We start from the raw sequence: 24,518 nt of genomic DNA on the forward strand, positions 1-24,518 counted from the left end.
TGGACTTTGAAGAAAGAAGGGGCACAACGCTGCTACTTTGTTTTGTAGGGCAAATTCAGTTTTCCTTTTCCTAACATGTTGCTATTAGTTGTGTTTGGTTGTGTGGTTTTGTAAGTGAAGCAGTAGTAGTTCAGAAGCGCAAAGAGGAATTTCAGGTCAGAGACAAATCTTTAGTGGCGAGTGTTCACTATGGATTGGTCTACAGCGGGGGTGTCCAACACGCGAACCGCGGGCCGCGTGCAGCCCAAAGCAAGTATCAATTCGGACCAAGAATATATTCAATCTGAAACTCCCGCCACACGATGATACTTGTCACCCTTCTTTCAAACATTGATGCTAACGCTGGCGCCAATAGTGGTCAATGTTTGAGGGGCAGCACCGACGCATTGGAGCCAACATCACGGCCGGTGCATTTGCAGTTTTTATCGTGAATAATACCGCTCCGCTGTTCTAGAGACATAGGATTTTGAAACGCCAAAGGCAGAAAACAAACATCTTTGGCGCCATTGTGTGGTCGGCGTATCGATATTTGTCCACCCTTTAATGTTCGGTTACATTGTTGCCTCCAACGTGTAGACCCGGCCTTAAGTATATATACCGCAAACGGTCCATTTGTTTCTTTCTTGTTAAGTGTGTTATCTGCGGCTCAGAGATATTTTTCTTCCAAAATGGCCCAGGTATTCTATAAGATTGGATACCCTAGTCTACAGGGTTGGTACAGCCTCCTTCTCCCACCACCGTCCCTCGCCACCTCACCCCCAGGGTAGTTGGAAGTGACTGTTATGTGATACTTCACCATTTTCAGCATTAGGGTTCCGGGTTTAAAAGAGACTGAACGGATAATGTGGTCATCTCAGCCAGGTTAAATGATGAAGCATCATGTATATTGTAGTTGCAATTACTACTCCACCCTTTTCTACCCTGTATCAGTTACGGTGATGTTGTGACCTCCTTTTTTAATCATTTTTTGAGGTTCAGTGGGTGGTTCTGACATAGTTGTTTAACGAGCCCATTGCACTCATTTCAAACCAAGTGGATGTGACTAATTAAATGGTATGTGATTAACGAGTTTGTTTGTCATATTCCGCATGACTTTTGTACTCATGCACTCAACTCACGATGACTGCACGGACTATGAAATACATCTATCCTAGACAGGTTATGGATGGGTGTTGGATGTGTGATTATGATGCAAGAACGATCTTACAACGTGAGTACGGAAATTTGTCATTGACATTAATTCAGTTGAAACTTCCGGGCTGAGAGGACGTGTTCGATGTATGAAATTTCCACCTAACGTTTCGTCTTCACCTGCTCGTATCCACCGTCTCCATCTTCTGAGGTTCAAATGGCTCTGAGCACTATGGGACTTAACTTCTGAGGTCATCAGTCCCCTAGAACTTAGAACTACTTAAACGTAGCTAACCTAAGGACATCACACACATCCATACCCGAGGCCGGATTCGAACCTGCGGCCGTAACAGTCGAACGGTTCCAGACTGAAGCACCTAGAACCGCTCGGCCACAACGGCCGGCGATAATGGGATGCTTGTGCTAGAACGCTTGTCTCATTAAATTTAATTTCGTGGTTCCCATTACGAAATAGATGCTCAGCTACGAACGATTTTTCGATGTGTCCTCCATCAAAGAAGAAAAGACGCCAGATGTCCAGAGCAACAATGGTCACCTAATGGAAAAGTCACGAATCGTATTGGGAACGTTCTGGGCAAATATGGGATCGAAACAGTTTTCAGACCAACCAAGAAGATTAAGGAATATTTAAGAACTGCCAAAGACGCCCGACACCCCCTATCAACACCAGTGGTATAAAGAATTCCATGCAGTTGTGGCCTAGTATACACTGGAACAACGAAAATAAGTGTAAACACCTGTTTAGCCGAATATAAAAGAATCTGTCGCTTAGGACACATCGAAAAATCGGCCGTAGCCGAGCATGGTTTTCGAGATGGGAACCACGAAACTAAATTTAATGAAACAGGCGTTCTAGCACGAACATCCCATTATCATGCTCGCATGTATAGAGAAGCAATAGAGATTCATAACCACCATAATAATTTTAATAGAAAAGAAGGCCGGCCGCGGTGGCCTAGTGGTTCTAAGCATTTACTTCCGGAACCGCGCGACTGCTACGGTCGCTGGTTGGAGTCCTGCCTCGGACTTGGATGTATAGGATGTCCTTAGGTTAGTTAGGTCTAAGTAGTTCTAGGAGACTGATGACCTTTCGAAGTTAAGTTCCATAGTGCTCAGAGCCATTTGAACCATTTAGAAAAGAGGAAGTCTCAAAGCGGGACAAATATGGATGTCGACGTTGCGCCAGCCGAATCCAAAGATTGGCATACTGTCGGCATCACGTGACGAATGCTGGTGCCCTCTATGCGCTCTATAAATTGCGAGAGTACCTGAAGCCTCAGTGGCAGTAGCCGGACGACCTCAGAAGATGTCTCCCGCGGTTGGAGACGAAAGGTTAGGTGGAAATTTCATACATCGACCACGGACTTTCAGCCCGGAAGTTTCAACTGAAGACAACACCTGCCGTGAAAGCCTACACTGTATGATTGACATCCATTGTTCACGTGGCGGTGGCTGCGCAATCGGTGAGTCTTGATCGTTCTTGCGGAATTTCATGTTAGGAATTGCATGCGTAATTTTGATTACAATCCAAGGACGATACAGTTTGGTGAGTAAAAGAAACTGACACTGAGCTCCATTCGCCCAAGTGGTGACAGTTGTATCTTCGATAAGCCCTGATCGTTCTTGAAGAATTTCATCCTTGGCAATGTGTGTGTTTGTGTGAAGATTTATTGGGCTGTAATTATGATTTACATGTTAATCTGTATTCTGTAGTTTGGTCCTCTAGGCTTCCTCGTTGTCCCAAAAGATAGTCTGAGATTACATGACCACTCTACCTGTCAAAGCTAATGTTGACCGGTTCTTTCCTGACAGAGGATGACCCAAAATCTAGTTAACATTTGAAAACAAATTACTTCATGGAATAATACAGGTAGAGAGATAAAACATCACACTCATTTCTGAGATGACATGGGATTTTATTGCAACCAGAAGCCAGTGTAAAAATCGGCTGGTAATACGTCAGTGACAGCGCTTGAGAATCTCGTATAAAATGAGCTGTAGTGAGAGTGGAAAATGCGCCAGCAATGACGGCGTATTGAGTTTACCAGAAAGGCGGTGCTAGTAAAGCTTTACTATCAGAATGTGGAAACCGCTAATGCAGCCTTACGATCCCACCACCATGAGTAGGGTACTTTAACATGTGCGATCCTTTGACGTCACGAAGTCCGAAGGCACGGGTTGTTAGGACGATCGGAACCATAGTGGGCGATCAGACCAAAGTACTACTGCCGTTCGGACAGTTCACGAAGAAATAGACTTCAGCAGTGTCATCTCCGCATGGTGAAGTCAGCGCTACTGTATGGAGAGCACGAAGTTCTATTCTCCAGTGCTGTCTGTAAAAAGTTCACTGTCACCTTGATCTGTTAGCCGCAGATTTTGTTACACGGCGAACATTTAAGTTGTGGGCACTTCAAAAACTTGGGGGGGGGGGGGGGCGGTAGACTAAATTTGGTTGTCGAAAGTGTTGTGCACCGACGAAGACTATTTCACACTCTGAGCGTCTGTCAATGCCGACAAACACTTAGAACTGTCGTGCAAACCCCATGGCATGACGAGAGACTCACGATGTGGCTTGGAGGATTTACCACATAAATCATAGTCCGATCCCTTTACTTCGAGAAAATTATGGTTACTATTTTCAGATGACGATGATGATGATGTTTGGTTTGTGGGGCGGTCAACTGCGCAGTCATCAGCTCCCGTACAAAGTCCCAATGTTTCCACAATCCAATCTAGCCACTTCACGAATTATGATGGTGACCACGAAATGATGAGGACAACACAAACACCTAGTCCCCCACCCATCCGGCATAGAACACGGGGCACCTTGATCCAGAGGCAAGAACGCTCGCCACTAGACCACGAGCTGCGGTCCAGCTTTTTCAGGCGGTGAGCGTGGCGAGTGCGAGGTATATCCATATATTTCAGACCTGCATCATGCCTAGCCTAGTTGATAAACACTTGCTGGAAGATATGACCTTTCTGCAGGATGGTGCTCCACCCCATGATGCAATGCGTGTGAAAAATCTCTTGAGCACATCGTTTGGCGAGGGTCACATGCTGTGCCGCCACTTCCGTCATGCTTGGGCTCCCAGAAACGCATTTCTTCGATGTGGGGCTAGCTGAACTCGCAAGTCTACCGTGATCTCCCACCTCATTAGGGATGGCAAAAACACAACACCCGACGGCAATTTCTCACCATAGTTACTGATACCTACATCGCTATTCACAGCGTTGTTTAGGTAATCGGTACCGTATTGGGCGACCAGACAGAAATGCTACATATGCTCCGACAGTTCAGGCAGAAATGGGAATTTTAGCCGTCTTAAGATAAGAGGGTTATTTTTCGATAGTTGTATATTACGACGAACTGCTGTTACCTTAGTTACAAGTGACGCTGTCGTTTTTATTAAAACTAATAGACAGCGAATGAGTGGCGTAGGTTGAGTCAACTTCGGTGTAAGTTAGTGGCCGCTACTGTGACTGCTAATTCATGGTACCCATTACTGCTAACAAGGCGCATGGTAATATGCCTGTTATATTGGTAAATAAATCTTTTTGCGCTTGTGATTAGTTAATAATAATCAGTGTGTTAGTCAGTTCCACCAGGTGGTTGTGTTTACATGTAGTGTCGCTTCCCAACAACGGTCCATTGATCGTGACCGGGCCAAATATCTCACGAAATAAGAGTCAAACAAAAAAACTACAAATAACGAAACTTGTCTAGCTTGAAGGAGGAAACCAGATGGCGCTATGGTTGGCTGGCTAGATGGTGTTGCCATAGGTCAAACTGATGCCAACTGCGTTTTTTAAATAGGAACCCACATTTTTATTACATATTCGTGTAGTACGTAAAGAAATATGAATATTTTAGTTGGACCACTTTTTTCGCTTTGCGATAGATGGCGCTATAATAGACACAAACATATGGCTCACAATTTTAGACGAACAATTGGTAACAGGTCGGTTTTTTAAATTGAAATACAGAACGTAGGTACCTTTGAACATTTTTTTTCGGTTGTTCCACTGTGATACATGTACCTTTGTGAACTCATCATTTCTGAGAACGCATGCTGTTACAGCGTGATTACCTGTAAATACCACATTAATGCAATACATGCTCAAAACGATGTCCGTCAGCCTCAATGCATTTGGCAATACGTGTAACGACATCCCTCTCAACAGCGAGTAGTTCCCCTTTCGTAATGTTAGCATATACATTTACAATGAGCTGACGCATGTTGTCAGGCGTTGTCGGTGGATCACGATAGCAAATATCTTTCAACTTTTCCCAAAGAAAGAAATCCGGGGACGTCAGATCCAGTGAACGTGTGGGTCATGGTATGGTGCTTCGACGACCAATCCACCTGTCATGAAATGTGCTATTCAATACCGCTTCAACCACACGCGAGCTATGTGCCGGATATCCATCATGTTGGAAGTACATCGCCATTATGTCATGCAGTGAAACATCTTGTAGTAACATTGGCAGAACATTACGTAGGAAATCAGCTTACATTGCACCATTTAGATTGCCATCGATAAAATGGGGGCCAATTATCCTTCCTCCCATAATGCCGCACCATACATTAACCTGCCAAGGTCACTGATGATCCCCTTGTCGCAGCCATCGTGGATTTTCCGTATCCCAGAAGTGCATATTATACTGGTTTATGTTACCCCTGTTGGTGAATGACACTTCGTCGCTGAATAGAACACGTGCAAAAAAATCTGCGATCGTCCCACAATATTTCTTGTGCCAAGTGGCAGAACTGTACACGACGTTCAATGTCATCGCCATGCAATTCATGGTCGATAGAAATATGGTACGGGTGCAATCGATGTTGATGTAGCATTCTCAACGACCACGTTTTTGAGTTTCTCAATCACGCGCAATTTGTCTGCTACTGATGTGCGGATTAGCCACGACAGCAACTAAAACACCTTCTGCATCATGATATGCTGTAGGTCGTGGTTGACATTTCACAGGTGGCTGAACATTTCCTGTTTCCTCAAATAACTTAACTATCCGGCGAACGGTGCGGACATTTGGATGATGTCGTCCAGGATACCGAGCAACATTAATAGCACATGCCAAGTTGGCACTTTGATCACTATAGCCATACATGAAAACGGTATCGACCTTTTCCGCAATTGGTAAACGCTCCATTTTAACACGGGTAATGTATCACGAAGCAAATACCGTCCGCACTGGCGGAATGTTACGTGATACGACGTCATCTAACACAAAGCGAAGAAAGTGTTCCTACTAAAACATTCATATTTCTTTACGTACTATACGAATATGTAATAAAAATGGGGATCCTAATTGAAAAAAAAAAAACGTAGTTGATATCCGTTTGACCTATGGCAACGCCATCTACCGGGCCAACCATAACGCGATTTGGTTTCCCCCTTCAAGCTAGACGAGTTTCGTTCTTTGTAGTTTTTTCGTTTGATGCTTATTTCGTGAGATATTTGGCCCGGTCAGTGTCAATATACCACCCTGTATACTAATAATTATCAGCTGTGTGATAACGATGTTTGTCTTGAAATTTAATATACCTTTTAGTTTCTGGAAGTGTGTAACTGAGACCAGTCAGTTTATTGCCGATCAAACATTCAAATTGTGCCTAAGGGTAGGTATTCCGTGGTTTGTTTTAAATATCAGTTTGGCAGGCAGTTGTGCGTTGATCGGAGTGACAAGGAGGTGGAAACGTCCCACAGCTCACACTAGCTGTTCATATTAAAGTTTCGTAGCAAAATAGCTTGTGCTTCCTATTTGTCCTCCACCCTCATTAATTCCGTAGCTCGCGCCGTCGCTGATATCGACGCGGTTCTGGCCTACCTGGGTCAAGTTCTGATGTTTGGTGCTGATTTCATTTTGAAGACGTTGAAGACATTGTATGGTCTAAACTCTCGACCAAATCCGAATACTTAAAGTTGCGTGATTATGGAATTTGAAGCTGAAGAATTAATTTAAAAAAGGACTCTTCCAGTCTGGCCAACTCAGTCGCAAAAACCTAGCACTCCAGTTCTCTGTTACGAATATAAAACACCTTAAAGTGATAAACGTAATGTTTTCCTAGTGTTTGTACCATAGACCAACTACATGAAATAGGTGCAATACTGGTGTTTCACAACGATTCGTTCGAAAGCATTAACTGGAAAGGGCATTTCCGTAGTTTTGGAGCAGCTAGTAATTGGAGGTAATTATCACGGCCGGCCAGGCGAACTACCACGGTTCGCTTTCCTCACTAAAAGGTCTGGCATTGTGGGCCGCCTTCACAGGGCTCATTATAGACGTCGATGTGCGCTTACGGATCAATATTTACACGGCGTACTGCACTTGTTTATTTCACGATCGTAGAACTGCCACCGACGGAGCTACAATTACGTCAGCAGACTTGTGATCCGTGGCCCGACCACGTTTCCGTTTTCCGTGTATTCCTTAAACCTATAAACCTGTCAATGACTCATCACAGGCAGTTTAGGAAAATTACAAGACTACTATGATGTTAACGTCACTACCAACAAAAATTTACAGAACTGGATGATCGTCGAATGGCAGCGCGATTTGGTTGTGGGAAGCATAAGAGCACGTCGGCTACGTGGGATTTTCCCACGTATTCGTGGAACACTGTAACTAAGTAATATAAACGTCCTCAAATGTAAAATTTTTTGACAGTTAGAAATCTGTGTCACCTTTGTGTACACTACTTGCCATTAAAATTGGTACACCACGAAGACGACGTGCTACAGACGCTAAATTTAGCAGACAAGAAGATCATGTTGTGATATACAAATGATTAGCTTTTCAGAGCATTCACACAATGTTGGTGCCGGTAGCGACACCTACAACGTGATGACATTAGGAAAGTTTCCAACCGATTTCTCATACGCAAACAGCAGCTGACTGGAGTTCCCTGGTGAAACGTTGTTGTGATGCCTCGTGTAAGGAGGAGAAACACGTACCATCACGTTTCCGACTTTGATACAGATCGGATTGTAGGCTGTCGCGATTGCGGTTTATCGTATCGCGACATTGCTGTTCGCGTTCGTCGAGATCGAATTACTGTTAGCCGAATATGGAATCGGTGGGTTCAGGAGGGTAATACGGAACGCCGTGCTGGATCCCAACGGCCTCGTATCACTAGTAGTCGAGATGACAGGCATCTTATCAGCATGGCTGTAACGGATCGTGCAGCCACGTCTCGATCCCTGAGTCAACAGATGGGGACGTTTGCAACACAACAACCATCTGCACGAACAGTTAGACGGGGTTTGCAGCAGCTTGGACTATAAGCTCGGAGACCATGGCGGCGGTTACCCTTGACGCTGCATCACAGACAGGAGCGCCTGCGGTGGTGTGCTCAATGATAAACCTGGGTGCACGAATGGCCAAACGTTATTTTTTCGGTTGAATCCAGGTTCTGTTCACAGCATCATGATGATCGCATCCGTGTTTGGCGACATCGCGGTTAACGCACATTGGAAGCGTGTATTCGTCATCGCCATACTGGCGTATCACCCGGCGTGATGGTATGGGGTGCCATTGGCTACACGTCGTGGGCACCTCTTTTTCGCATTGACAGCACTTTGATCAGTGGACGTTACATTTTAGATGTGTTACGGCCCGTGGGTCTACCCTTCATTTGATCCCTGCGAAACCCTATACTTCAGCAGGATAATGCACGACCACATGTTGCATGTCCTGTACGGGCCTTTATGGATTCAGTAAATGTTCGACTGCTGATCTGGCCAGCACATTCTCCAGATCTCTCACCAATTGAAAACGACTCGTCGATGGTGGCCGAGCAACTGGCTCGTCACAATTCGCCAGTCACTGCTCTTGATGAACTGTGGTATCGTGTTGAAGCTGCATCGGCAGCTGTACCTGTACACGCCATTCAAGCTGTGTTTGACTTAATGCCAGGCGTATCAAGGCCGTTATTACGGCCAGAGATGGTTGTTCTGGGTACTGACTTCTCAGGATCTATGCACCCAAAATGGCGTGAAAATGTAATCACATGTCAGTTCTAGTATTGTGTATTTGTCCAACGAATACCCGTTTATTATCTGCATTTCTTCTTGGTGTAGCAAATTTAATGGCGAGTACTGTAGAGTTGTCAAGTTTAGGTAACAGATTAGTAAGTGTAGACTGGTAGGCACTCCTGAAAATATAGTAATCACTGCTCAGTATAATGAGTGTCAACATGGGATAAATGTAAGACCTGACAGTTTGTATGGCATGTAGCAGAATAAGAAAATTTAACAGCTTTCTGACGCTCTGCCGACTAATACACTGTCTACTCACATTACTGTGACTACATGTCAAAGGCCTCAATAACGACATTCAGTAGTGAAGAACGCGGTGAGAAGTGCAGGAAGAGACTCAGTGAGTTTCTGAAAGGTACAGTCAGGGATGTGGAGCCATGGCGTCTCCAGTGCCTTGGCCAGCTGCGCTACGTTCCTCCGTTGAGTATCATCGACTCGAACAGCCCGATCACTGTGGTCCCGTACATTCATAGATGGCCAGAGGAGTTCGGTAAACACATCGTGGTGCTCCTGAAGCCACTCACGTACACTGTGAGCTGTGGCATATGTTGCCTTCTTCTCCTGGTATATGTAATCGTGCCGAGGATAAACAAACTGCTTGTAGGGGGTGGCTATGGTCCCCAAGGATAGATGAAGAGTGTTTGCTATCAGCCCGCCGTACACGGAAATGTCCACCTGTCCTATACTACAAGGTGTACAACTTTGCTTCCACCATTTTTTCCACCAACATTTGAGGCTTTGAATAAACAAATTAATTACACATGTATCAAAAAAATGGTTCAAATGGCTCTGAACACTATGGTACTTTACATCTATGGTCATCAGTCCTCTATGACTTGAACTACTTAAACCTAACTGACCTAAAGACATCACACACATCCATGCCCGAGGCAGGATTCTAACCTGCGACCGTAGCGGTCACGCGGTTCCAGAATGAATCGCCTAGAACCGCACGGCCACACCGTCCGGCTTCCATCAAATGCTGAGCATGATCTGGGAGCATGTGTATATTCGGTTTAACTATAGACGTGGAAGCATAGGCGTGATACTCCCGTGATTTTTGGCGTTTAGGATTATCGTAATTACCCAGTTTTCCGTCCCCGGTCACAATGCGATGTAGAAATCCCTTTAGCTTTTCCTCTGAAACAACTGTTTACAAGCCGAGTGGTGTAAAGCGCTGCAGTAATGGACTGTGTGGCTGGTCCCGGCTGAGGCTCGAGTCCTCCCTCGGGCATGGTTGTGTGTGTTCGTCTTCAGGATAAGTGAGGTTAAGTAGTGTGTAAGCTTAGAGACTGATGACCTCAGCAGTTAAGTCCCATAATATTTCACACACATTTTTGAACTGTTTACAAACACACAAACGCCGTTCAACGTCTCTTTGTTTCAGCTCACACGGGATCCAAGTTCCTTCTTTCTGAATCATGCCCATAGCTTTGAGACGTTTTGAAATAGCTTGCTGTGTCACTCCCACTAATCGTGCTAATTATTCTTGAGTGCGACGCGTGTCTTCACTCAGCAGTGTGTCCAATTCTGCATTTTCGAAAACTTTCTCTTTTCCACCACTATGACGGTATACGATGTTAAAATCACCGTTTTGAGGCGTTGAAACCACACACGACACGTTCCTTCACTAATAGCGTCCTTACCATACGTGCCTGAGAACATTCGATGAGGGACAGCCACTTTTTTCTTCATTCTGAAACAAAACAGCAACACCTCCCGCAAATGACGAGAATTAGGCTCGTAAATTGACATTTTCGATCAAGAATAGCTTTATGATGCAGACACAAATCGACTAATGGTTGAATGAGGTTATGTTGACCAAGGTCCTAGCTAACTGCCTGATGTCTGCGATGTGTTTCTTCCGACCGCTACTTAACCTTGTCGCCACCTATCGGCAAACGGCGGAAGCAAAGTTGTACACCTTGTACATAAAACGTGATTCATCTGAAAATGCCCGTCTCACCACTCAGTGGATGTGCGGTTGTGGTACTGATGTGGTGATTCCAGCCTTCGTCACCGATGAACAGCAATCAGCATGGATGCATGGACCAGGTGGTTGCTGCGGAGTTCCACACGCAACAAACATTCGCTGAACGGGCGTTCAAGAGAGAATGATGACAGCCTCTTCTCTCATCTTGGCGGTCAGATGCTCAAGAGTTGAATGTCTATTGGACCGTACACATCTCCGCAGCTCTTGGTTACACTTGGCATTTATTGCCGGTGATGCTCCACAGTTACCTCGACGCCTGTTCTCAACAGTGCCATTTTGCCATGCACGGTATCCACTAACCACGGCGACACGCGAACTGTTTAGAAACCTAGCTATTTGGGAAATGTCCGGAACCCAATGATCACGACCTTTTGGACATCAAATAAATCGCTGCGTTTCCGGATTATTACAACGATTGCACTGTGTTCCGCATACCCGTATCACGCTTCATATTCCCTCCAATACTACCACCACTGCCCACCGTCTGTGAGTGGTTATTGGACGTCGATGTCGAACACAGGCAATGGTTACATTAATGTGAGTGGACCGTGTGTATACAAATTTAAATTAAATATAAATCTAAATGCTGGAAGACCTGAGAAATTACCTGCAAACACGGTTTACCGGGGACTGGAGGCCAAAAAACCTTAAATACCGTTGCAGGTGGACAAAAGTCAATAGCTAAGGTCGTGACCTTTCAAGTGATGAGGGTAGTCATGAGTCTACAGCGTATCAGTGACTGAGAGACTTTTAACATAATTTAAAAAAAAGACAGTTTAATGACAGGTTTTGTTAGCGTGGATGAAGGACTGGATTGGACGTCAAGTACCGTAGTGTCTTGGGACATTGCAAGAGATATGAAATGGCTCTTGAGGCGTCCGGTGAGCACATGCCATTGGATGCTGGCAAAGAGTCATTCTGAGTATATAGAAGAGCCGATACGATACAGAAAAAGCTTTCCTGATCACACAGTGGTCATCTCGCGCTCTAAAAGGACGAATCCGTATCAGAAATATTTTCAATGAGCTGAATATGTAACGCCGGTCTATTAAACCACTAATAGTCGGACTTAAGTAATATTATGAGCGAAAATATATGGGCCCTCTATATAATACCGGTTTTGGTCCCTATTTGAAAGGCACTTGTGCGTGACGTGAATTCAAAAAGGTCTTGGTACGTTTCTGGAGACGTGTGGGACCAGACGTCTCTGTACGGATCACACTATTCCCATAAATTACGAGCCGCTGGATTGTAAGTGCGGATGTGGCGCCCCACACCGTTCGAAATGTGTTCGGTCGGGTTCATATCATCTCCTACAGATCAGTATTCGGCGACAACATACACAAGTGCTTGAGCCGTAGTTCTAATGCTGTCTGCGTTAGATTCCCAGCTAGCTGTCAGTCAGTTTAGTTACTATGTTATTTCTAAACTTTAGCTTTTGTCATTTTACTTCTAGGTGTTTCCTTACTGCAAAGGGTCTGTCGAGAGTCACATCAACATAGTTGGGGTATTGCTAATGTAATTTTTTGTTGCGGAAGATTACATTATTCAATTCTGTCTGCCACTCTGTCAGTTAGGTGGAATGAGAATAACATCTTTTTTAGTAGGGTTCAGGCAAAGTCTCCACCCACTTCTTTTCTTCAAATTAAGTACATGGCTGGAGCAGCAGCCGTAGGCTGAAATCTTTTTGAAGAGATACTAAACAGACAGTGAGCTGCAAAAGAATTTGTTTAAATGGCTTCATCATGGTTTCGACGTTGATAAAGATGTCTCCTTCAGAAGGATATACTGACGAGTTAAAGAGCTTGAACATTAATAAAACTGGCAAACTGCAGGTTCGGAAGTGTAAGATGTGCGTGCAATGACAACAAATCGTACAGACAGCTGCGTCGCATCCACGTCACAACTGATACTCAAAGTGGCCTCTATGGAACTGCAAGGGATAGGAATAGTTGTATGTATTGTATGTTAACTGGGGACCTAGAAACTATTGAGAGGCTCCGTCCCCGCCGCAGCCGCAGTGGCCCACAACCCCACAACGACTATCATAGTCCACTTCACCCCTCCGCCGCCCACACCGAACCCAGGGTTATTGTGCGGTTCGGCCCCCTGGTGACCCCCCCCTCCCCACCCCAGGGAACGTCACACATCAGACGAGTGTAGCCCCTATGTTTGCGTGGTAGACTAATGGTAGTCTACGCGTACGTGGAGAACTTGTTTGCGCAGCAACTGAGGCGGAATTAGGGGAACCAGTCTGCATTCGCCGAGGCAGATGGAAAACCGCCTAAAAACCATCCACAGACTGGCCGGTTCACCGGTCCTCGACACAGATCCGCCGGCCGGATTCGTGCTAGGAATAGTTACGGCAGGCATCCAGGATATACATAATCGTACTTTGGCTCACACCGTGCTGGCTGCCACTTGCCCGGACCTTGCACTAGGGTACCTAGTATCCTGTAGAAGCCGATCCTCCAAATGCCGTGCACGCACAGTCGGCCACCTTCTGGTATGCTCGTCTATCTGGAAGGACCCTTGATCACTCAAACACCGAAGAACAGCTTGAAATGTTTTTGTGATGTGGTTGGTTTCTGTGAGTGCACTTGTTCCGGTATATACAGGGTGGTCCATTGATCGTGCCGGGCCAAATATCTCACGAAATAAGCGTTAAACGAAAAAACTACGAAGCACGAAACTTGTCTAGGTTGAAAGGGGAAACCTCCTAAATGGCGCTTCCGTAGGTCAAACGGATATCAATTGCTTTTTTTAAAAAATTGGACCCCCCATTTTTATTACATATTCGTGAGTATGTAAAGAAATATGAAAGATTTAGTTGGACCTCTTTTTTTGCTTTGTGATAGATGGCGCTGTAATAGTCACAAACATATGGTTCACAATTTTAGACGAACAGTTGGTAAAAGGTAGGTTTCTTAAAATTAAAATACAAAACGTAGGTACGTTTGAGCATTTTATTTTGGTTGTTCCAATGTGGTATATATTTTCGTGCTGCTTCTCGACCGTTGCCATCTGCTAGGCAATACGCAACCACCATCTCGGCTCACCCCCCATATGAATACTGGACTATTCTGTTGCTTAAGGTACGCTGCGTCAATCACACAGCGAGCATCACAGAAGAAAAATGGCATGTGATCAAAGGAACTTTTATTCGTCAGTGCCGTCTACCGTGACTATGTTGCTTTGCCGGACACATGTACATAGGACTTTTTTCCTCCATTTCCAATTATGAACCCGTCTCTGCAGTTTTTCAGTTTTACTACTGTTCTCCACATCTGTATATATACCTCATTACGAAGACAGCAAATTATTCAAAGTTACTGGGTTGCATGTTGTGGTAGAGGTGCGTTAAAATACAGCCAGAAGGCTTCGTAATGTATAAAATTTCACCTTCATTTAATCAAAATATGAGCGTCATGGTAGTTGTACAACAAGTGCACTGCCGTCTCATACGCAACGCTAGGGCTAATGAAAGCATTCGACAAGCGACAGAACTATTTGTATGTGCGAGGAGGATGTGTGGTAATGAATAAACGTTATTGTTATAAACGTGCTTAAACTGTTAAAATTAAAATTATGACATTAAAACCAAATCACAGTTAGCTGTGTTGACATCAACAAAATGGTAAAAGTAATAAGTTACTATCTAGAAAAGGTCATTGTGCTGAAAGCAAATTATGTAAACTGTGAGTGTGTGTAAGCAGAAAACAGTGGCAAAAAGTACCACGTAGGCGGAGGAGAAGGGGGAAAAAGCAGTTAAAAGGGGGAAATGGGTGGTGGGGAGAGGGAAGGAAAGCTGAATAGAGAGAGATTGGTGCGGGACTGGGGGAGGGGGGAAGATAGTAAAAATGTGTAATATAAGCCTTCTTTGACAAGGAGAACATCATAACTTCTAAAAATATATTTACATCTTAATACGGATGAAAGACACGTAGCAGCAGCTTTAACAAACGAGGATGTGGCATATCCAGTAGTGACCTGGAAGACTGGATCACTTCACCGTGACGTTAACGAAAGTAGAAGTCTGAAGTTATCTTGAATATTTCTATTAATGAGTTGCACGGTTCATTTAATATGGCTCCATCTTCGTGAGCTAATTGCTTAAAATTTCTAATTCTTCTATCAGGCCAAGACTGTATCTATGCTAAACGGTTTCTCTTTTTCTAAGTGAAAGACAGTCACGGTAGGAGTACAATAGCTCGTTTATAGACTTTCGGAAAGCCAAAAAACTGTTCGTCGCAATTTATAATTACAAATTAATTCCGCGTCTTGGTTGGACCTAAACAAAATACAGTTCTGTGGATTTGGCTCCACGCATCTCCCTGAAGCCAGAACTAAACACTGGAATGACCAACACTCGAAGAGCGCTGTTTTCCAAAGCAGAAACTTACTACACGGCGTTACACTGTCGCCACCGATGGAACGTCGACGAGAGCTTCATTGAGGGACTGCAGGCAGTCGGCAAGCTCTGCCCCACAGGAGCTGTCCGTAGTGATCCTTACGGGGAGGCCGCTGAAATTTGAATCCAATAAAAAAAAATCACAGGGAACTTAAAATTTGTCTCTTAACACATCTTGGAACGCCGAATTAAGTGAGTAAATCGAATTTGATCAAAAAATTAATTCTTTCTGATTTATGAGTTTTGAAACATTCTTTATTTTTTAAAACCCACATGTGGAGTTGCTGCTTATCATGGAATGTTTTCACAGAAATGTTTGAGCCCAAAATGTTTAAAATTGTCAGAGAAATAGCATTTTTTACTGTGGATATTTTGATTTTTTTTTAAGTGGAAGTATAGTCAGTTTTTTTATCGTTAGTTGATACGTACGGTGCAAAAATTGCTTGAAACATTAATTTTCTGTGTATGTATGTAAATACGTACATAATCTCCACGTACATGCTAAATGTGTATGTGTATGTGCCTTATCTACGAGGGTCGGTCAAAAAGTAATGCCTCCCATTTTTTTTCTACTTAAAAAAATTAAGTTAAGTGAAAAATTTGAATTTGGCGCCATTCCTCAAACCTTCTTCTGCAATCCACTGCAGTAGTAACTTTCTGTGTCAATAGGTGGCAGCACAGCAGAAGTTTGTGAGATGGCCGACATCGATGTTCGTTTGAGACAGCGTTGTGTGATTGAATTCTTGAATGCAGAAGGTGAAACGCCCATACACATTCAAGAAAGACTGAAGAAGGTGTATGGTGTTGTGACAGTGGATGTCAGCACTGTTAGACGATGGGTTCGTCGTTGTAAGGAAGCTGAAGGGCAAACACCGTTGACTGACGAAAAGCGGAGCGGCAGCCCGGTGAGTGCAGTGACTCCACACAACATTCTGCAAGTTGATATCATTCGTGGTGACCGTCGGGTGACTGCAGATGAAGTGTGTCGCATTATTTCTCTTAGTAAAGGCAGTGTGATCACGATTATTAAACAATTGGGGAACTCAAAAGTTTGTGCACGGTGGGTTCCAAGAATGTTAACCGATCAGAATAAAGAGGCAAGGAAAACAATAGCCTCCCAACACTTGCAGCGCTTCCGTTTGGAGGGAGATGAGTTTCTGAAAAAAATTGTGACCGGGGACGAAACATGGGTGCATTTTTTTTGAACCCGAATCAAAGAGGCAGTCAATGGAGTGGCGTCACACAAGCTCGCCGAGGAAGAAAAAATTCAAAACCGTGCGATCGGCAGGGAGAGTTATGGCAACAGTTTTCTGGGATACAGAGGGTGTGATTCTGGTTGATTTTTTGGAGCAGGGATGCACAATAAATTCTGTTCAATACGTCACAACCCTCAAAAAACTTAAAGCACATCTTCAGCGAGTTCGCCCAACAAAATCAATGGCAGATGTTCTTCTTTTGCATGACAATGCAAGACCACACACCAGTCGTCACACCTCTGACGAGATTGTCAAAATTGGATGGGAAGTTTTGCCTCATCAGACCATCAGACTTCCATCTGTTCGGGCCACTAAAAGAAGCTCATCGTGGGATTCATTTTGAAGATGAGGAGGCCGTCAAAACATCAGTCCGTCAATGGCTTAGGAAGCAGAGCTGTGATTTTTACCGTGCTGGGATACATGCCCTTGTTCAAAGATGGACCAAAACTGTACAGATGGGCGGAGATTACATTGAAAAATGACAAAATGATCCTCAATGTTGTGGTTTTCAACCTATGTAATTGCATTTAAATTTCCTGACAATTAAACGTAGAAAAAAAATAGGAGGCATTACTTTTTGACTGACCCTCGTATATATTTATACGAAATTAACGTAAATAAATAAATGTAACAATAATTGGCCTTTTTTTCTTTTTGTAATTTCCACATCTGTGTACTTACTATAAAGTAAGTATTTATCGAGGTATCTGGTCCAGAATGGGTGGCGGCGGGGTGTGAGGTTCTTAGAGCGAGGATACCAATATACATACATACATACAATCTAGCGGTCAGCTTCCCTGCAGTCTACCAACTTAACACAACGCAGAAGTCCGCGATTAATGACAGCCTAGCAGCCAGAAAATGCTCAGTTTTATTCCGCGTAGCCAGCTGTACCCGTGGCCAACAACCTAGCCGTTCGGACGCAGCGGAGACGGTAACGTGCTTTCCGCGTCGGAGTTTCCGCGTGCGCTACTTCACTGCCCACTTACACATTCTTTGATTTGAGAGACCACTAACCAATAGTATCAAACATGCATCGAGGTATGAGACACTTCGTAAATTGTAGTGAGATAGTTAACAAGAGATGGAAAAACTTGAAAAGCGAGGGAACAGAAGGTGCCAGTGATAGTAGCGAAGGTGTCGGTCAAAATTATCATACGAGAAAGACATTCCCATACCAATGAAAATTGACTGTATTGCTGGGAACAGCGTTGGGAAACACAATGTTGTTTGTACGAGCGCTGAAGGAATGATAGGTGAATCTCAGAAAATAAGCCGGCCGGAGTGGCTGGGCGGTTCTGGGGGCTGCAGTCTGGAGCCGAGCGACCGCTACGGTCACTGGTTCGAATCCTGCTCGGGCATGGATGTGTGTGATGTCCTTAGGTAAGTTAGGTTTCATTAGCTCTAAGTTCTAGGCGACTGATGACCATAGAAGTTAAGTCGCATAGTTGCCAGAGCCATTTGAACCATTCTCAGAAAATAATACTTGACTTTTCACCATTATAATCATTATGAAAAACTAATTGCACTGATTACAACCAAAGTACCTTGAATTATGGTTTGATCCAACGTACTGGAGGTTTCCGCTTAGAATCACACTGAAATGCTGCGCGGGGTATCCGTGAGATGGCGCCCCAAACCGCGCGGCCCCTCCCGCCAGAGGATCGAGTCCTCCCTCGGGCATGGGTGTGTGTGTGTTGTTCTTAGTACAAGTTAGTTTAAGTCAGGGGTCTCCAGACTACGGCTAGTGAGTCAAAACCGGCACGTGAGGGCCGGCAAACCGGCCCGTGTTAGCTGGCCGGACATCCCCGGTATCCGGCCCGCCAAATATTTCAGGTGGTACCTGTCCTGTCAACAATTGAGTTTCGAGGCCTATTGCGACCATTAGACCGCGACATTGTCCGAGCTCTATCTTTAAAAAGTGGAAGGTCATGGTTAAACTTATGGCTATCGACAATAAACAGACGGATCATTCTCCGTGCGATAGTAAAGAAAAAGAAAAGAACGGCTAACAGATCGGTTTGGCGAAAACATTTTAAGTAAAGAAACTCTTTGCATTTCATTCTACTCACGAGTCTGATGCAAATCTTTCAAATGGACGCCACTTCGGAGACTAGCCTTAGTAATCAATCATTATGGGAGATGCGTCTTAAGCGAGGTTTCACTTTCTTTTGATTACGTTGTAAAATACACATAGCAAGTAAATCGTATAAAATATTTTTATTTAAAGGCAATTTAAAGAAAATACAGTACCTGGTGTACATAATGATATTGGATATTTTAGTTGTAACTGATGTAAAAAAAATAAGTGTAATTAATTTATATCTTGAAAACTCACAGTGTGAGAGTATTCACGTAAAGAAATTTTAAAATCTTAGTGATAATTAGTGATTTCTATGTAGCTGTAAATTTTCTTCCATAATTACCCCCAGTTTCGGATCAAGTTTACTGGTAGAGATAATCATCAGCGACTTTAAAAGCTCATCACTTAATTTTGATCTGTAAATACTTGTTTGCATGTTTCATTTTGGAGAAAATTTTTGCACACAAATAAGTAGTGCCAAAAGCGGAAAAAAGCCACGGGGAAAGTTATGTATATTTGGAAACTGTGTGGATGGAAGACACTTATAATATCCCAGTTACGTTGACTTTGAATGTTTCTCTTTAAAAAGTCCCTAAATTGCAAATCAATAATTTAAAACTGAAGTTCTGCGGGTAACGCTTCTATATCGACGTCAAAGGGATTTTGAAATATCTTTACTTCGTTTGAATTTGCATCGATATCCAAAAAACGTGATTCAAAATTAGTTTTTAAGGCGCCCAAAGCTTCAATAGCGAAAGTTACAGGAAACGGAATCTCAGTTTGCTGACTGAATGTTTAGCATGTATTAAAATACGTGAAGCATCCGTTGTTCACCTAAAATTGAAACAAAGCAATCTTGTGTCGAAAGGACTTAACATGCGTGTATAAATCATGCAGAAACTGGAATTCATCTCGCAATTTAAAATTAAGGGCATTCATATGTTTAGTTAAGTCTCTCTATATAGCGAGCTTCCATAACCACTCATCGTTCCGTAACTCAGCCAGAGAGGGGATTCCTTTCTTTCAAAAAAATTTCAATTACTGTTCAGAGTTCAAAAAACTGGGTCAGGACTTTACCTCAGCTAAGCCAGCACACTGCAGTATAATATAGCAAGTCGCTTTCCTGAATATCTTCAAGAAACTCGCGGAACTGGCCATGACTGAGTGCATGGGATCGGATATAATTAACAACTGAAATAACTGGCTTTAAAACTTCTGACATATCTAGATGTTTTCCACTCAAAGACGGTTGATGAATAATACAATGCACTACTAATGGTTTTGAGCCACCGTCATTTTCTACGGAGTTATAAAGGAGAGCCACAACACCTTTATTTTTCCCACACGTGTTTTTGCCCCCATGAGTTGTAATACATTTTAATTTCTTCCACTGAAGATTGTTTTTATGAACTGCCCTTTCAACCCCTTTAATCATACCTTCGCCAGTGGTCGTCCAGTGAATACTGTGAACATCAAGGAGCACTTCATTGCAAATAATAAACATTGGTTTGTTGCTTGACTCCACCACGAAATATTGACATCCTCACTGCTCTTTAAAAATTCTACATTCACTGTCAACCTTACGTTTCTTTTCCATATTTGTACATAACTTCGCAAAAGATTGTAACCTGAAAATTAAATTGTGCTATGTAATACTAATAAAACTGCCTAAACAAAATGCAAAGAATTTATTTTGAAGGTACTTTAATTACTAAATTAAATACTCACAATTACACTGTAGTTCGACTAAAAAATATGGTAAAAAATACTCAAGTCTTGCTATACGTTTTTCGATTTTCAGATTTTCCTTGTCTCTTCGAATTCAAACTTTGAATTGTCCCACACTTCGTCGTCTCACGTACCAGTACAGCGTATAAAACACTCGCAACATAGACACAATCACGTAACAGAACTATCAAATAAATGCTCTTTCTCTGCTACTCGCTACAAGGCTACACAACTAAACTTACTGTCGCGCCGCTTGAAATAACAATGCGTTGGCATTCTCTACCTCTGTTACGTCTTGCAGTAATAGTGTTGCTAACAATGATCTTGAGATTTCGTTAACTTTGCAGGACCCTTTCACGAAGAATGTGCAGTGACATACCTTCTTGTCGGTGAAATTCGCCAGATTAAAATACGCCAGAATTTCGGTCAGGTGCGTCCACCAATCAAAATTATGTAATTAGATAAAAATCGCAGTTCGTTTCAGTGCTAGCTATTCCCACAACCTCAGATTTTTGCGATTTCATCTTTCCTTTAGCCTTACATTACGGTGATAATGGAGTTCTAGGATGCTTTAATCCCACTAGGTAATACACACACAGACACACACACACACACACACACACACACACACACACACACACACACGCGCGATCTCGTGCGCGTGCTGAAATATTGTTATCGCGAATTGAGTGGTTAGTGGGAATGAATCTTACAAATAACATATTTATACGTTGAGACGATGTTTTAAACAAAATGTAAGCAGAGGTCCTTTTGATGTAAATACGCGTCAATGCTTGGCGTTTATGTATGCACGAAGAGGATGTTCACGCGTTGAAAATTACGCGATGGTTATGAATAACTTATCTTTTCTCTGTGATACTTTTCAAGAACGTATACGGCGTACAGGAACTGCTGTAAATGAATCTACAAAAATCACTTTTAGTGAATGTATGGTGACAGTAAAAAATTACGTAGAAAGCTCAGAACTGGATTGCGAGCTTACTGAAAGTTACCCTGATGAGGATTCAGATCTCTAATTTGTGAATGAGCTTATTCATGATGATTGTGAGGACAATTCATTCATTGAATCTGATGGTGAGCTTAGTGATGATAATATTGCAAACACTGATATAATACTGTAAAGTACAGATGACAAGAGATTTGCAATGATTCATGGTCAACTAGATGTTTCCAATCAAAAGTCAGTTTTGGCAACGTTATTGACCTGTTCACAAGATACATTGTCGATTTCGATATTGTAATACAGTTTTGTCAAACAAGCGTGTCTACAGAAACTCAATGCGGTGAAGATTCACCGGAATTTCAGTTGTGGTTGGAAGAGCACGTCAATCTATGTTCCATTAATGATTCGTGATCTTCCGGTGCTGTGAACCTACGATTCCTGAAAATATATGGAAAATATCTGAAAGCTATGGATTTCGATACACTAGAATGCTTTCAGATTATGATTCAAAAGCGTTTAGTCAGATCGCCTCACGATATACGTATGGAGATAATAATGAAATACAAATGAGAGAATGTGTCAATCAGGTTGGAAAAATGTATTGTATGTGAGTGAGTCGGCAAAAAACTATTGTATACACGTAAACATGTGCACAACCATTTTATTTTCAATATTTATGTTGCAAAATTCGGATAGGATAAATTTACAACACATAACTTTTGCAGCGTCTATGCAGGTATAACACAAATGGTGGAAGAAGAAAGACGCAGACAAGTTACGTTGGTTGTTAAGGGTCATGTAGAGCCGAGGGGTACTACGATAACTAAACTTGAAGAATATTACAAAAAAGGACATTATTTAAAAATAAAGTTGCGATAAAGATACGTACAAACATACTTATCAACATGACTGACATTTTAGAGCTAAAATAGTGTCAACTAATTTATTTTTTACAGAATATGAAAGATGGAATGCATGCATCAACACATCATTGCGCTTCTACTGACAAAATCTGCAACTTTCTCAGTTCCCGAAAGGAGAGTAATTATGATTTTTTATCAGCCAGCATTGGCAAAAGAAATTGAGCCTGGATCCCATACTTCTAATATCAAAATACTAATAATCCAATTTTGTCTGGACAGAATACTGTCTCTTTATATTCGCTTGATTAATGAGTCACTATCAACACGATATGCTCATGTCTAACACAAAATGCTAATGAGAATTTACACAGCATTATATGGAATAGGAGACAACGGCCTTGCCGCAGTGTATACACCGGTTTCCGTGAGATCACCGAAGTTAAGCGCTGTCGGGCGTGGCTGACACTTGGATGGGTGACCAACGAGCAGCCATGTGCTGCTGCCCTTTTCGGGGTGCACTCAGCCTCGATGCCAACTGAGGAGCTACTCGAGCGAATAGTAGCGGCTCCGGTCAAAGAAAACCATCACAACGACCGGGTAAGCGGTGTGCTAACCACACGCCCCTCCTATCCGCTACCTCAAATGGGGATGGCACGGCGGTCGCATGGTCCCGATGGGCCACTTGTGGCCTGAAGACGGAGTGCATGTCGAACAGGTGTCTTAAAGATATGTATGCTTATGATACGAGAGTAAAAGTAGCGGCTTCTGTCAGTGCTTTTGAATAATGTTGGCTCTCACAGAGTTTTCAAAAATAATGGCATAATTAGGACTGGAATATGCTTATCGAACAGCTAAAGCATCATCAAAAAGGACAAAGTAGCGTTGCAGCAAGCTGAAGTGAAAAATTCGAAAAAATACCAGAAAATTAGTCGAAAAATTGATTTTTCCAAACATCAAACAGAAGAACCTACGTTCGAAAATGATGGTGTAATCTACGGTGCCGCGTTGTATTGATGTAATTGTGTACTAGTCACACATATACTTGCGCATGAGAGTAATATGTGAACTGAAAATAAAAAATACAAGTTTCAAACGTATCAAGTCGCCTTTTATTTATTTTTCCTTCATACTAGGCCAAACACCGTATAACGTCGTAGTAATTCTATTTTACGCTAAATACTTGTCACACATTATAAAAACGTGTATTTTAAAAATTATTTACATTTCTCGTACGCATAGTGTTAAGACAGGACACAACACTTGAATGTCTTTGAAAGAAATTAAAATGGTCGAAAATCAAAAATGCTATTCCTCCCCCAATTCTGAACATTTTTGGCCCAAACACTTTTGCAAATACATTCCGTGAATACCAACTACACTACGTATGGGTTTGAAAAAATAATAATCTTTTTTGAAAACTCAAAAATCCAAACAGCGAAGAAATTTTTTAAGTGGATTCACCCACTTAATTCAGTGGGCCAAGATATATTATGAAACAAATTTTTAGCCTCTTATGATTTTTTTGTGCGACCGGGTTGAGATTTAATCTGCAATTGAAATGCCGTGTGGCTAGGGCATCCCATGGGGTAGACCGTTCGCCTGGTGAGAGTTTTTCGAGTTGACGTCACTTCGGCGACCAACGTGTCGAGGGGTGGGGGGGTGAAAGGATGATTGAAAGGATGATGATAAGGACACCACAACAGCCAGCAGTCCCTGAGCGTAGAAAATCTCCGACCCAGCCGGGAGTCAAACCCGGGCAGTTAGATATGACATTTCGACGCGAAGACCATTCAGATACCATCGGCGGACGTTTCATAGGTACCTTTAGTTAATCAGCTATTCTCCAGGAAGGGACGTGTTTCCCACTAGTAACTCATGACCTGATGTAGGCTTAGTCCTGCGATGCGGCCAGCGAACTCTTGATGCTGCCTAGCGGGCTACCTGGTGGTCCGTAGCTCTCGGTGAGCCTTCCGATTGTCTGGAAGTGTACTGAAATATCCTGCGTTGCTG

This window comes from Schistocerca gregaria, chromosome 6 (assembly GCF_023897955.1).
Source record: "Schistocerca gregaria isolate iqSchGreg1 chromosome 6, iqSchGreg1.2, whole genome shotgun sequence".
In the NCBI taxonomy this organism is placed as follows: domain Eukaryota; kingdom Metazoa; phylum Arthropoda; class Insecta; order Orthoptera; family Acrididae; genus Schistocerca; species Schistocerca gregaria.